Consider the following 14418-nt stretch of genomic DNA (forward strand, 5'->3'; position numbering starts at 1 on the left):
GTTGTGAATGTTTTTTCTTATTTCCTCTACTAACTCTTGGAAATAAGGCAAATGAGGCCAAAACCAGGACAAGTGAACTATTGTAGCAAGAAAAGACCTACCTCCAATATCTTTCTTAGAGATCTTGTAGGCTAAAGAAGAGGAAGGCCTTACCTATACTTGGGCTGGAACAACGTGTGATTGGTCATGATGTGAAATAACAATAGACAATTATGCCATCCCAAGAAGAACTAAGGACAGAAAAGAGGCCAAGGTACAGAGAGCCTCAGAATTCCACCGGAGGCCCACAGAGAGTGCCAAATTTCAGTTCTCTGCCTTCCTCAGAATGGCCCGTTCTGAAAGTCATCCAAGAACCTCATTTGTACAATATGTTCTTCTGAGTTCTGCCATGTTAGCTTTCTTTTCTTTTTTTAATTTTTTAATTTTTATTGTCAAGGTGATGTACAGAGGGGTTACAGTTACATAAGAAAGGTAGCGATCAGGTGTGATGTAATGGCAAGCTGATTTTTTTCTTCTTATTTCTCTCCTTCCTCATCAATCCCCAAACAATACCTAATACCTGTGGCAGTATTCGTTGTATATATTTTGATATCCTATTATTAGGTGTATACAGTTTGTGAGTGTATTTAACTTTTCATTAGTATGTCTTTATCTCAAACCTAGGCCTCATGCATGTATTACTAATGTTGTGCATACAATGCTGCCATATCTTCAACTCTCTCTCTTGGAAATGTACTGTACTTTTTAAGAGATGATAATCCCCCCCATCTTCATTTTCTTGGAGAATCCAAGCAAAGATGAACCAAAGTACCTTCTAATAAAGAGTATCATTCCTTGAAAAAAAAAGAAAGGTAGTGATTACATTTCTTGTCTAACTTATCCCTTCCTTCATTTTTCTACCACTTTCCCTTCCCCTTAGTATCCCCCCAAGTTGTACAGATCATTTCCAACATACTGTCTTGTGAGTATCTCAGTTGCATAAGTACTGCTCCCCTTACTAGCCCTGTGGTTCACTGCCAGTAGTACACTGTCTTGCCTTAATGTGTAATAACTCTCCCTCTTCTCTCCCCTGCTCAACTCATGCATCCTACTCTTTTTTTGGGGGGTTAGGGGGGCCGGTCGTGGGGCTTGAACTCTGGGCTTGGGCGCTGTCCCTGTTCTCTTCAGCTCAAAGCGAGCACTCTACCACAGCGCCACTTACTACCATTTTTCTAATGGTTTATTGGAGCTAAGAGTCTCACGGACTTTTCTGCCCAGGCTCGCTTTGAACCGCAATCCTCTGTTTCTCAGCTTCCTGACTAGCTAGGATTATAAATTGAGCTACTAGCATTCAGTTATGTTTTGTTATCATTCGTTATTATTTAGAAAAATTGTCTTTTGTTGCTATTGCTCTACGGCCTCATTCATTTTTGTTACTTTTACTGATTACATTCAAATGAATTCTAGCTACTTCCTGTTCTCAATTCACCTCTGTGTTATGCTATATACATAAAATACTCTGGCTTTAGAGCTTCGTTATAACTTCTTTTATTGTATTCTTAAGAACTGTAGTTTTATTTTTAGTAATCTTTTCACATCTTTTACATCTGATAAATGCCACTATTTCAACTCAAATTTCTCTGCATAAAGCCAACCATATTATAACCATTCTCTTTGTTACCGCTATCTAGAAGTAAGAGGAGGGAAGGAAATTCCTTTATTCTGTTTCTGTGTCCGCTTCTTTTTTTTTAACAGTTTATTTTAATACAGTTTAATTATAAGAATGGTTTAAAACATTTCAACAAATAACTGCCCTCATGCCCATGTGTCAAATACTATTTAGATTATATAGATATAAGATAAACAATAATAAATAAACATCTGTTAGGACTTCAGAATGCTATCTGTAAGATTATTCAAAGTTTTTTTGTTATTATTTTTGGTAGTCCTGGAGCTTAAACTCAGGATCTGAGTGCTGTCACTGAGCTTCTTTGTACTCAAGGCTAGCTCTCTACCACTTGAGTCACAGAGCTGTTTCCATCTTTTTCTGAGTAGTTTATTAGAGATAAGAGTCTGGTGGACTTTCCTGCCTGGGCTTCAAACTGCAATTCTCAGTCCTCAGCCTCCTGAGTAGCTAGGATTACAGATGAGAGCCACTGGTTCTGAGTATTTAAAGATCACGCAATGCAGAGTTCCAAAGCTGTCCTGTTCTGATTTCTTTTCTTTTTTTTTTTTTATATTGAAAGCGGGGGTTATACTGTGGGGGAGGGACATACAAAGCAACAAAGAAATAATCTTATAAATGCGTTAGAAACACATGCTGAAAGCAAAAAAACATTAAAATACCTATCTAAGGATTCATTTTCCTAACATCACATTATCTGATTTTTCCGCTTGACTCATACATATACTAGATATTGCAAATAAGGGAAATCATGGGACCTGTGTTTCTTTGGGCCTGGCTTACTTCACTTAATATAATTTTTTCCAAGTTTTCCATTTCCTAACAAATGGGGCAATGTCATTCTTTCTGATGGAGGCATAGAATTCCATTGTGTATATATACCACATTTTCTTGATCCATTCATCTACTGAGGGGCATCTGGGTTGGTTCCAGATCTTAGCTATGGTAAATAATGCTGCAATAAACATAGTTGTGCTGGTAGCTTTAGTGTGGTCTTGTTTGTAAACATTTGGGTAAAGGCCCAAAAGTGGGATTGCTGGGTCATAAGGGAGTTCTATGTGGAGTCTTTTGAGGAACCTCCATACTTCTTTCCAAAGTGGTTGAACAAGTTTACATTCCTACCGACAATGAAGTAAGGTTTGTGTCTGCTTCTTGATGTCTTAAATTGTGAATGGTTTTATTTCCTCATAAACATAAAATTAAGCTACGTGCTAGTAGTTGTAATCCTTGCTATTCAGGAGGCTGAGATCTGAGAATTGATTTGAAGTGGGCCCAGGCAGGAAAGTCCATGAGACTCATCTCCAGTTAACCACCAGAAATCCAGAAGTGGAGCTGTGGCTTCAAGTGATAGAGCACTAGCTTTGAGCAAAAAAGCTCGGCGACAGCATCTAGGCCCTGAGTTCAAGCCCCATGACCACAAAAAAAGAAATAGAATTAAAATCTACTTTTCTATTTTATGAGCAGTAACTGGAATAACTGTAAGAGTTTTAACATTAATTGATTAGTTATTGCATTCCATTCTACTTATGAATGGCCCAGGTCCTGAGTTCAATCCCCATGATTGACTCTCTATATATTTATACATATATATGTGTGTATACATATATACACATATATATATACAATATATCATATATATATAATATGAGTATATATATATATATACACATATATACATTTTTACATTTTCCAAAACCATGAGGTAGAAAGATAATCTGCACACAAAACATGTTTAATCATATGGTAATATTGTCATATCTTAAATTTCCACTTTGCTTGAGGCATTATTCTAGATGTATGGTTTTGCTTTTTCCTTTTATGTAGAAAGTGAATATTATTGAAAAGAGAGAACATCAAGGCATGGTGATTTACCCAAGATTACACAGCTATACAATAAGAACTAGGATTTAAATATATGGTTTAACTCCATAAATTTGCCTTGTAATTACCACAATACACTATCTTACTTGGATTACTTGTTTTATATTTCCAGAGCCATATTAATAAAACCTCAGATTTGAAAAGCAATTAAATGTAAGGTCTAAATATTAGTACCACTTTATATTCAGACTAGACAAAAACTTCCCCCCAAAAATCTGTTTTACTTTTGCTGGATGCCAAGTTTCCATTAGTACAATATCAGGAACAGTTGGTAAATATCATTTATGAAACAGGTTCTATGAAATATGTATATTACTTGAGGAAACAAAAGTGTTTTTCACATTTCTCAGTATGTCTTTCTTGAAAATTAGGTGTTTGTTTTATAATGAAAACATTTTCCTAGTAGACTCAACAGTCTAACTAAATGTCCTAGAGTGCTACCTTTGAATTGTCTGGCTATGAATTATAGGTAACTTTATGAAAAATGAATTCACCAAAGCAGGTTTAAGTATAGAGTCCAAACATAATAAAATACATAACAGTATGTAGTAAAATATTTCTCTTGATATAATACTGGGGTATTTTTTCTTGAAATAAAAGTTCATTGAGCTATTCAAATGATTGGCTTGTACTATGTAATATAGTTTGTGTTTGTGAATTTTCTAAGGAGTGTGAATCAAATAATGAATAGTTTTTCAGCATCAACAGTTGGAAAACAAGCAATATTTTCAATTTACTTGTCCCTTATCAGACTTATGTCCTCTTGTTTAAGAATTCTTTTAAAAACTATGCCTAAAGTCATTCTAAATTATGTTTTCTTGGTCTATTGTATTGATTAAAAAACTATCACTTTGAGGCTGGGAAGGTGGCTCAGTGGTAGAGTGCCTGCCTTGCCTTGTATGCATGAGGCCCTGGGTTCTATTCCTCAGCACTACATAAGCAGAAAAAGCCAGAAGTGGCACTGTGGCTCAAGTGGTAGAGTGCTAGGCTTGAACTGAACAGCTGAGGGACAGTGCCCAGGCCCAGATTCAGGCCCCATAACTGAGGGAAAAAAAAGCTACCATCTTACAATCAGAAGTTCTGCATGTTCAGAGCTCAATTGGGTGCTGAAATTGCATATGACCTAAACAGATTCAAAAGCTTGCAGACCCACACACGTTTATAATGGACATACAAAAGTATGTATTGACAATTTATAGTGAGCAGGTAGATTAATAAATCAAAGTGGAGATTAATTCCTATCCCATGGAGAATTAGAAAGAAATCTAGAGTTTGAATTCATGAGATGTCCAGAGTAGAAGATACATAAATTTGATAAAAGGTGACTTCTCTTTTGATGCAAGTATTGTAGTTATGTAAGTCTGATTGTTCTTTTATATAGAGACTTATCATTATCAAATCCATATTCAGAGCCTTCTCTTGTATCACGTCTATCTTTTTTTAAAAAATATTATCTGTAATCAGTCATAGAAAGGTATTGCCATTTAATAAAACAGTTTGTGAATACAATATATCTTTTTCTGAATTTAATGTTATCGTCAAGGTGATATACAGAGAGTTTACAGTTACATGCATAAGGAATTGAGCACATTTCTTGTCAAATATTCCCCCCTCATTTTTCCCACTTTCCTTCCCCAATCCCTCCCCAAGTTGTAAAGTTCATTTCCAACATATTGCTTGTGAGTATCGCTGTTGCATTGGTTCCCCCTTGTCCTTTGTCTCACCATTTTTATCTTGATTACTATCACCCCCTTTCAATTTCAAGTCATGGCTACTCAAGAGCCTCTGTTGCACTCTGAGTTTTGACTAATTATGATTTGCTTATTGTATGTTAATTACCCAGCTACTAAAAGGCCATGGAATTTGTCTTAACTTTCATAGCCCCATAGTTTGCTCAGTGTTTTTTGACTCGTTGGTAATGTGTAAATAAAAGAAATAAGAAAACTATGCATCGGTGGCTCACATCTTTAAATCTAGCTGTTCAGGAGGCTGCTATCAGAGATCATGGTTCACAGCCAGTTCAGGCAGGAAAGTTTGTGAGACTCATCTCCAATTAACCACCAAACAGTCGAGGTGGAACTGTAGCACAAGTGATAGAGTGTTAGCCTTAATTTTAAAAGTTCAGGAACAATATCCAAGCCCTGAGTTCAAATCCCAGAACCAGCACTAAAAAGAAAGACTAAAGATGTCATGATAGAGTAAACTTTCCTGTAGGATGATCCTTAGTTTTACGTAAATAATTTAAGCATTCTGGGTACACATCTAGGAAAAGATAAAGATACTGTGATGCAGTATGGTGCTAGTTCTCAGCTCATTGAAAGAATCAAAAAACAGGAAACACTAGGATGTTACTGAAACTGATGTGAATCAGTCAGAAACTCAGATCTTCTCTGTAATACAATAATAGAACTGAAAGCAGAAACTCTTTTTCATTTAGCCTAGAATAAGGGCCCAGTCATATATCATATGTAAACATAATTATATTATTTAAATTTATTAAACTATAGTGTATGAATCCTTCCATATATTAAAGCAAAGAAATATTCAGAATAGTTTTTGAATTTTTGTTATTCATATTTTATTTAGTATATACAAATTTTCTAAAGTATACAATGTCAGTTAATTGGTGAAGTTGAATTGAGGATTAGAGGAGCTTTACTTTTCTCCCTCCATTTTTAAATGTAGACTGCCAGAGATATGATTAGTTTTTGCATTTTTAAAAAGTATAATTATTAAATACCAGTTACTTTTAATTAGTTATATATATATGAAAACTGTCAAAGTATATATCCATAACAAACAAAAAACGATATATTAGATAAAATTCTTAGAAACTAGCAGTAGCAATGTAAACTAATGCAGCCACTATGGAAATCAGTATGGATCACCTTAAAAAACTAAAAGTAGATATATTCTGTAATCCATTGTACCATTCTTGGTCATACATACATCTGAAGTATTACAGATCAACATAACACAGAGATACCTACACACATATTTATTGAAGGTCTGTTCACAGTAACCAAACTAGGATTAACAGAGGTGCCTAAACACTGATGAATGGTAAAGAAAAGGTGGTACACATACATCATAGAATATTATTCAGCCATAGAGAAAAGTGAGCTCATACCATTTGAAGGAAATGGATGGAGCTGGACATCATCAAGTTGAGCGAGATAAACCAAACTCAAAGAGCGAAATATTACTCATTTGTGGAATCGAATCTAAACTATAGTCCTAAAAGAAAGTATGATTGTAACTGGCTAAAAGAAAGTATGATTGTAACTGGGTACTACTGTTAGGAGAGAAGAAAGGGAAAGAGAATGATAGAGGATGAATAATTCTAGAACACACCGTGTGTGTGTGTGTGTGTGTGTGTGTGTGTGTGTGTGTGTATCTCATTGAAAGCTGTTGTACAATAGGGAAATAAGGGAAACAAAGAAAAAGTGAAACTGAGGACAAAAGTTTGATTAAAGTATAACACATACATGTGTGAACTACCCTGGTGAAACGCCTTGCACAAAGTAAAACTAGTATAATTAGTTAAAAAATTAAAAAATCATAACTTAAAAATGACAGTGAAAAAGAGGCTCTGTTGCGTGGAGGGAAGCAGCGGGTGGGGGGGGGCCAATGAAGAATGTGGATGGAGCTAAATCTGGTCAAAGTAATTCAGATGCATGGATGCTAATAGAACAGTAAAATCTGTTTAAATTGTTTTAAGAATAGATTTTTGTAAGAAAAGTGATGAAGAAGGGATTTTGATTGGGGTGCTTCTTATACATGTGTGGAAATACCACAATAAATACACAATTAGTAGTTGACTGTAAATATCTTACTTTAAAAAAAAGAATTCTCTTGTGTAGTTAAAATACCAACAATTTTGTAGAAGAGTTATTTTCATTTCTTAAAAGAAAGATCAGAACCCATACAACCGTAGTTACTCCATAAAACAAATAAAATAAATACTAGATGACAAATTACATTTTAAAACATGAAAATTCATTTATTAGCCGGGATACTGTTAAAATTTGAAAGTTTTTGAAGATCCTATTTTTAAAGGATTTCCTTTGAAAGAATTGATTTTTCAAAAGACAAAGGATTTTTATTAATATATCAATATGTTAATCTATTAATTAAAATTGTCCATGAAACATAAAATCCCATTCCTACAATAACTATACATCTGTAAATTTTTGTATTTTAATTTTGAAAAAATGCCATTCGACTTCTTGCATAATTTGTCATCGCTGCATGAATCACCCCTTGTTAAAAACTTCTCTCAGAACTTTCCGGGAAATGAAGTGGGTAGGAAATTAATTTCTTATTTGGAAGAGTCTTAGAATTTTAATAAGCCTATTGTTTGAACCAAAAACCACAAAATTAGCATTTTGCTAATTGCTAGGCTTAAATAGCTGTGAACCAAAGACATCTGTCATCGCCTAGCTGATCACCTGGCTTGCTCCTTTCCAGTCTTGGGTTCAAGGTACTGTGTTCACATATGGAAAATTTGATAGGATTTGATGTCTCTTTCTTTCATTCTTTGTAAAAATGAACTTGTAACCTTCTCCATGTTTATAAAATATTGATTATTTCTGACAAGATGCTAGTAGCTTAACAATGTGTTTGCAGTTTTTTTATTATCTCAAATATTTAGGTAATTAGTCAATATGGTTTTTAAAAAATCATTGGATATTTTGTAGCTGAGATTTATACATTGAAAATGTTATACTTTAATTTTAATTTTGTTGATATAGGATATTTATATTATTTACTTCTGGGAAAAGCTGTCAGGCAAAATAAACTTAACTTTATAACTACCAAAGCAAAAACCATTTTGTCTATCTCAAATCTATTTTTATTCCATACCATTTCACTGATAAAATTAATTACATAGCATGTACATTAATGACAATTCTGGATGACTTCTTTCATGAAGATGACTAAATTTAGATATTTGTCAAGGTAAAATGCATATACAGTTTTGTAATTTACAATATACAATATACCTTCTTTACCAAAGCATTCAGGTTTTGGGTAAGACACAGCAGAATTACCATGTTAAATGCTGTGTAAATAAAAACGTGTAATTATGTGTTTTCCTTAATTTCTCTGAAGATTAGTTTCTCAGGACATGTAAATGTTAGGATCTCTAGGTTCCTGCAGTGCATCAGAACTCTAGCAATCAGGTATGATGTGATATGAAAATCATATCAACTGTACAATTCAGTCTCTTCATCATGTAGCAAAACACAAAATCATGACTATGCCTTTACAAACATTACTCAATGGAAGTTAGTAACTTTCTACATTGTGAACTAGCAGTATTTTTTAAGATTCAAAGAAAATGATGCACTGGGATTGTTTTTAAAGAGAAACACTCTCTGGTCAAAACAAATGCCAGTTCACTGTGGATTTTATGTTATTGCCCACATTAACAAATCCAGTCATCTAAGAGGAAAAGCTCTATACTAATTTCATTTAAATATTGATGCTGCTCCATTTTTCTAATGAAGCTAGAATCACCATTTTAAGGCTCTCATGATGGTTTTAGAATTTTACTAAATTAGAACGCTGGCAAACATTGCTATTTCTAAGAAATATAAGAACAAAGAGAATGCAAAAATGTTAACTTGAGTAACAAAATTTAAAACATTAAGTTTATATCACCTCTCCAATGAACACGCTTTTATCATAATGTTTCTCTGTTGAAAAAGTAAGGATTTAAAAAAATAAATCTTTTAATGTTAATAAGATGACTTTTCTCCCCGTCCCCAATTCCTCTGTTGTAGGCCTTTGCACCATGAAGCTTCTTATCCTGACCTGCCTCGTGGCCGTTGCTCTTGCCAGGCCTGTAAGTACCATAGAAATTTAGGAAAGTCCTATATTCTTGTTGAAAATGACCTGACACAAACATAATATAGAGTAATCTTTCCAGAGTACCATTTTATATCCACATTGGTTATTGCATATTCATGTCTTTACATTAGAAATGGGGCAACTATTCACATTTGGCACAACATTATGTAATCTGCCCAAACATCTAACTCTAAATACTATTTGAAATTTAATAATCTCACAATTTTAAAAAAATAAAAAGAGAGAAAAGAAATAAGGTATTGCCTAACACAATAACTGGTATTACATAGTGCGATCATGCTCTTTTCCCACATAACGGAGAATGAGTATGTATCTTAACATGTGGGAGGTATCCAATATTTCTTTCATGTGTGTCCTAATTTAGGGCCCAAAGCCAAACTCTCACTTGAGATGGTTTATGTCACCTTATGTTTTCTGATGGAATAGACAGAAGTACTCCAAATAAACCAATAAGCCATAGATTTATACAATCATCTAATTACACATAATTCCAATTATACTAAATTTGACTGTGTCCTTAAACAAATTGTAGGTGGAGAGACATTTTTATACAATCTAATTGGTGATTAAATTAAAACAGGCACTGGGCACCAGTGGCTCACGCCTATAATCCTAGCTACTCAGAAGACTGTGATCTGAGGCTCATGGTTCAAAGCCAGCCTAGGTAGGAAAGTCCATGAGACTTTTATGTCCAATTAATCACCAGAAATCTGGAAGTGGCACTGTGGCTCAAGTGGTAGAGTGCTAGTCTTGAGCTGAAGAACTGAGGACAGCGCCCAGGCAGAGTTCAAACCCCATAACTGAAAAAAAAAAATTAAAGCAGACAAAATTCAATTAAGTATACATTTTGCACCCAAAGTTTTATAATTGTCTAGTCACTTTAGGACCATCGTGTAATATAAACAATTGCAAAATGCAAACAAGTTCTTTATCATTTTGAATTAATCAAAGTTACTCATTTTTTCATTTTAAAGACTTTTTATGTATTTTTCTCAATTTTCTATTATATGTCTAAAACAAATAAGCTATTTTGCTTAGCTGTGATATTTGTCAGTAAAATAATTAATGATTTTTTTCCTTTCAGTACCCAGGGAAATTTGATCTTGACAAACTTTGCAATTATTATTAAATATCTTTCTTAAATAGCAGTGTGTGTGTGGTTAAATAATTACTGTCTTTTTGTTTGTTTTTGTTGGTTAGGGACTTGAATTCAGGGCTTGGGTGCTGTGCTTCTTTGCTCAAGGCTAGTGCTCTACCATTTTGAGCCTCAGCTCCACTTCCTGTTTTTGAGTGATTAAATGTAAGTCTCATCAGGGCTGGCTTAAACCACCATCCTCAGATCTCAGCCTCCTGAGTAGCTAGGGTTATGGGTGTGAGCCACCGCATCCAACCATATTTTTGTATTTTACTTATTTCTGCTTTATAATTCTTACACTTTTTTGCAGAAATTTCATTTTAGACATGCTGAAGCTCAAGTAAGTATTTTTTTCTCCTCTCCTGTATATGATTTTGTTTGGTTCGATTCTATTCTATACTATTTTGCATTTCATTCTAAGTGTGCTACTTAAATAGTGATATGCTGACATTTACAGATCAAAGCTAGTCCTTCCTTTCTCTAAGAAACAATTTGTCTCACTTTCACTGAACTATAGTTTCTTTGACATAAGCCTTGACAGTTTGAATTCTTTTTTATTTACATAAAATTTAAAAAGAGAACACCAATAAAAATAGTGTCCTTATTCAAGAAAAATAATCAAACATTTTTTGTCTTTACATTAACTCAAGCATCTGAGTTTTAACGTGGTCTTATTTGCCACACTGAATCTCAAATTAATAATCATTATCATACCATTCTACTAAAAGAAATTCATCCTCCACTCTGTACAGGAAATTTAATAATGTCATGCTTACATTATATTCTTTGCAGAATCAGGAAGACAGCAATGAGGTAAGCTGAATATACATATACTTGTCAAGTTTCTCTTTGTCTTCTAGCTTAGCCACATTAGCCACATGTCGAATGACTTTCTTTTTCTTTTTTAATGCCATTCCTGGGGCTTGGATTCAGAGCCTAGATACTGTTGCTGATCTTTTTTGTTCAAGGCTAGTGCTCTGACTTGAGCCACAGCTCTAATTTCGGATTTTTGGTAGCTAATTGGAGATTCATGTAGTTTCCTTCCTAGGCAGTCTTCAGACCATGATCATCAGTATTCATCCTCCTGAATGACTAAGATTTCAAGCATGAACCACTAGTGCTGACTTTGAATGACTTTGTTTTACAATTTTATTAATCAACTAATTAATTAATTTAGTGCCATACTGTGGCTTCAACTCTGAAAATCTAGCTCTCATTGAGTCTTTTGCTCATGACTGACACTATACTACTTGAGCTACTCTTACAGCCTACCAAATTTGGGGATAATTTGGGATGGAATCTTGTGGACCTTTTTGCTTGCTCTGGCTTTGAACCTTGATCCTCAGACCTCAGCCTCCCGAGTAGCTAGGATTAAAGGCATTAGCCACCAGCACCTGGCTTGAGTGATTTCTTCATTTCAATTATATTTACCTTCAAATGTATCCAAACATTTAGCTACTCAGATACTCTTTCAATTCTGTTTTGCTTTAATACCTATTCACAGTGTTGCCTTTGGACATTTTTAAAAATATAGATATAGGGCTGGGAAGGTGGCTCAGTGGTAGAGCGCTTGCCTTGCATCCTGAGGCCCTGGGTTCGATTCCTCAGCACCACATAAGGAAAAAGAAAAGAAGCCGGAAGTGGCTCTGTGGCTCAAGTGGTAGAGCGCTAGCCTTGAGCCGAAGAGCTGAGACAGTGCCCAGGCCCAGAGTTCAGGCTCCACGACCGGACCCAAAAAATAAATAAATAAATAAAAAATAAAAAATGTTTCACAAAAAAAATATAGATATAACAAATTTCAAGACCTAGTGAAGAAGGAACCAGTTAAGTTGTTTTCTTTAAATTTTAAAATTACAAGGCAAAACTAAAATCTATTATCTTATTCTTTTATGTGAAAAATCTGATATAGCAAATTTAACCGAACCCTATTGTTCCAAAAAAATAAAAATTCACTTGGTATGTTTTTTTCATATATTAAGGGGATATAATATGATAATTTTATACATGTATACTTTGTGTGGTAATCATGTCACTTTTATAATTCACAATTTCACTTCGCCAGGGAATCCTTAAAGAAATAAAAGTTCTCAGATACAATACTGTAAGTTTTACCTATTTGTTCCCAAAGCATAAGCATATTTTTCTGGGAAGACCAATTTAAAATTTTTATAAAAATATTTTTAACATAAATTAATCAAACTTTTCCTTCATTAAAAATCTGCTCTAAATTTTAATTTTGCTACTTCTCAAATACTTGAACTTACCTTTGCATACCCAATATAAACTTTGCAATCTCTATGCCCATCATGATTGGATAATTCAATCATAAATAATGCTCCATCTATGTTGAAGTCTTCTATAATTTTGTGACTGGTTTGATAAAAAAAACAAATTTTAATTCAAAGCCATTATTTGAAATATCTAACAAGTAACCCAACTTCATCTGAATAGATTTTAACATAACTTTTATTCCTTTCTTTTACAAAAATTTAGCATACACCCGTAGACATCAGACAGGTAAGAATGCCTCCACAAAACATGCTACATTTCAAGTAAGAAAGATGTATTTAAATCAAGCAACCTAAAAGCTTTGCATACAAACATTAAAAAATAAAAACAAAGTAAAAATTTGTTTTAACATAGTTCAAGTATACATTAATACATACCTTATACAAAGAAATAATAGCCAAAAATACTTAAGTTTCTCATATTAACTATTCATAGATAAGAAAATTATGAAATTTGGAGCAGCACCACCCAAGGGGTAATATCTTGCAGGATTTTACTCATTTTTCTCTCTTTTCACTTTTTCCATCTCATTCCCTATCCATAAGGAAATCATCAATGACCTGAATAGGGTAAGAAACATCAATGGAACTTTAAATATTTTAATAGTTTCTAATATTTAAAATACATTGTACAAGCTACTCTTTCTTAACTTTAGCAGAGAGAACTTCTGACAGAAAAACAGAACGATGAAATCAAGGTACCAAAGGATGCATTAAAAAAGTAGTGTGACAAAAATACATATATTTAAAATAGGGAAATGTTTTATTTGACTTTTTCTCCTTATGGGAGAATTTATCCTATTCTTGACATTCTTAAATCACATATTAAAAATAACTAATAAATTCTATTGAGAATTTAAATGTCTACTGATTTTATGGACATACCTATGTAGCTATGATGATGATGATATCTATATGATTGAATGATAATCAAATGCATGCATAAATCATACATAAGTAACATTAATGAGTAACTGCAGAAATAAATAAATAAATAAAGCATGATCCACCTAACCTATACTAAGTAAAAGTAACGAAATTCTTCATTGGAGATATTTTTATAAAGCAATATATGTACCTGAAGAATGTTTTGTATATTAACACTTTATAATTCTTCTTTTTTGGCCTGGATTGTATTTGATTGATTTAGTAGTGAAAGACTACATAGTGTTCAAATTTCATGAGATTAAAAAACATCTATCTTCTTAACTGTTTTTGATTCATGATGTCTTTTTGTTAGAATCAAGAAACTACAATGGAATCTATTGAGGTAAAGCACTTTAGTTTAACACTATTCAACTCAATATGAAAAGAAAATAAGTATTTCTTGTGAAAATGAATAAATAATTTCTCTTTGTAATTAGGTAACTAAATCAACAAATATTTGCAATGTATTTTTAATATATAAAATCACCACTCTTTGTGCTGATTGGTCATGAAAGTGAAGAAAAAAATCCATTTTGCTTGAGTTATTTTTATACCATTGAACCATACTTTCTTTGGGTGCATTTACATTTATCATGTGATTTTTTTAATGAAATGTTTCTGTAGAATGTCCAAAAACTAATTTATAC

General features: G+C 33.3%; 2 long non-coding RNA genes across 2 annotated transcripts; both read left to right on the forward strand.

The window, feature by feature from the left end:
- The first annotated feature begins 9331 nt into the window (after window positions 1-9331).
- On the forward strand, window positions 9332-11369 carry LOC105988549. Its single transcript, XR_001175204.1, has 3 exons — window positions 9332-9395; window positions 10867-10896; window positions 11349-11369. It is a non-coding gene; the product is annotated as an uncharacterized LOC105988549 (long non-coding RNA).
- A 1678-nt stretch (window positions 11370-13047) lies between these two features.
- LOC105988550 lies at window positions 13048-13542 on the forward strand. Its single transcript, XR_001175205.1, has 3 exons — window positions 13048-13073; window positions 13391-13414; window positions 13501-13542. It is a non-coding gene; the product is annotated as an uncharacterized LOC105988550 (long non-coding RNA).
- Window positions 13543-14418: the final 876 nt, after the last annotated feature.

Source organism: Dipodomys ordii, unplaced genomic scaffold (genome assembly GCF_000151885.1).
Source record: "Dipodomys ordii isolate 6190 unplaced genomic scaffold, Dord_2.0 Scaffold49, whole genome shotgun sequence".
NCBI classification, from domain to species: Eukaryota; Metazoa; Chordata; class Mammalia; order Rodentia; family Heteromyidae; genus Dipodomys; species Dipodomys ordii.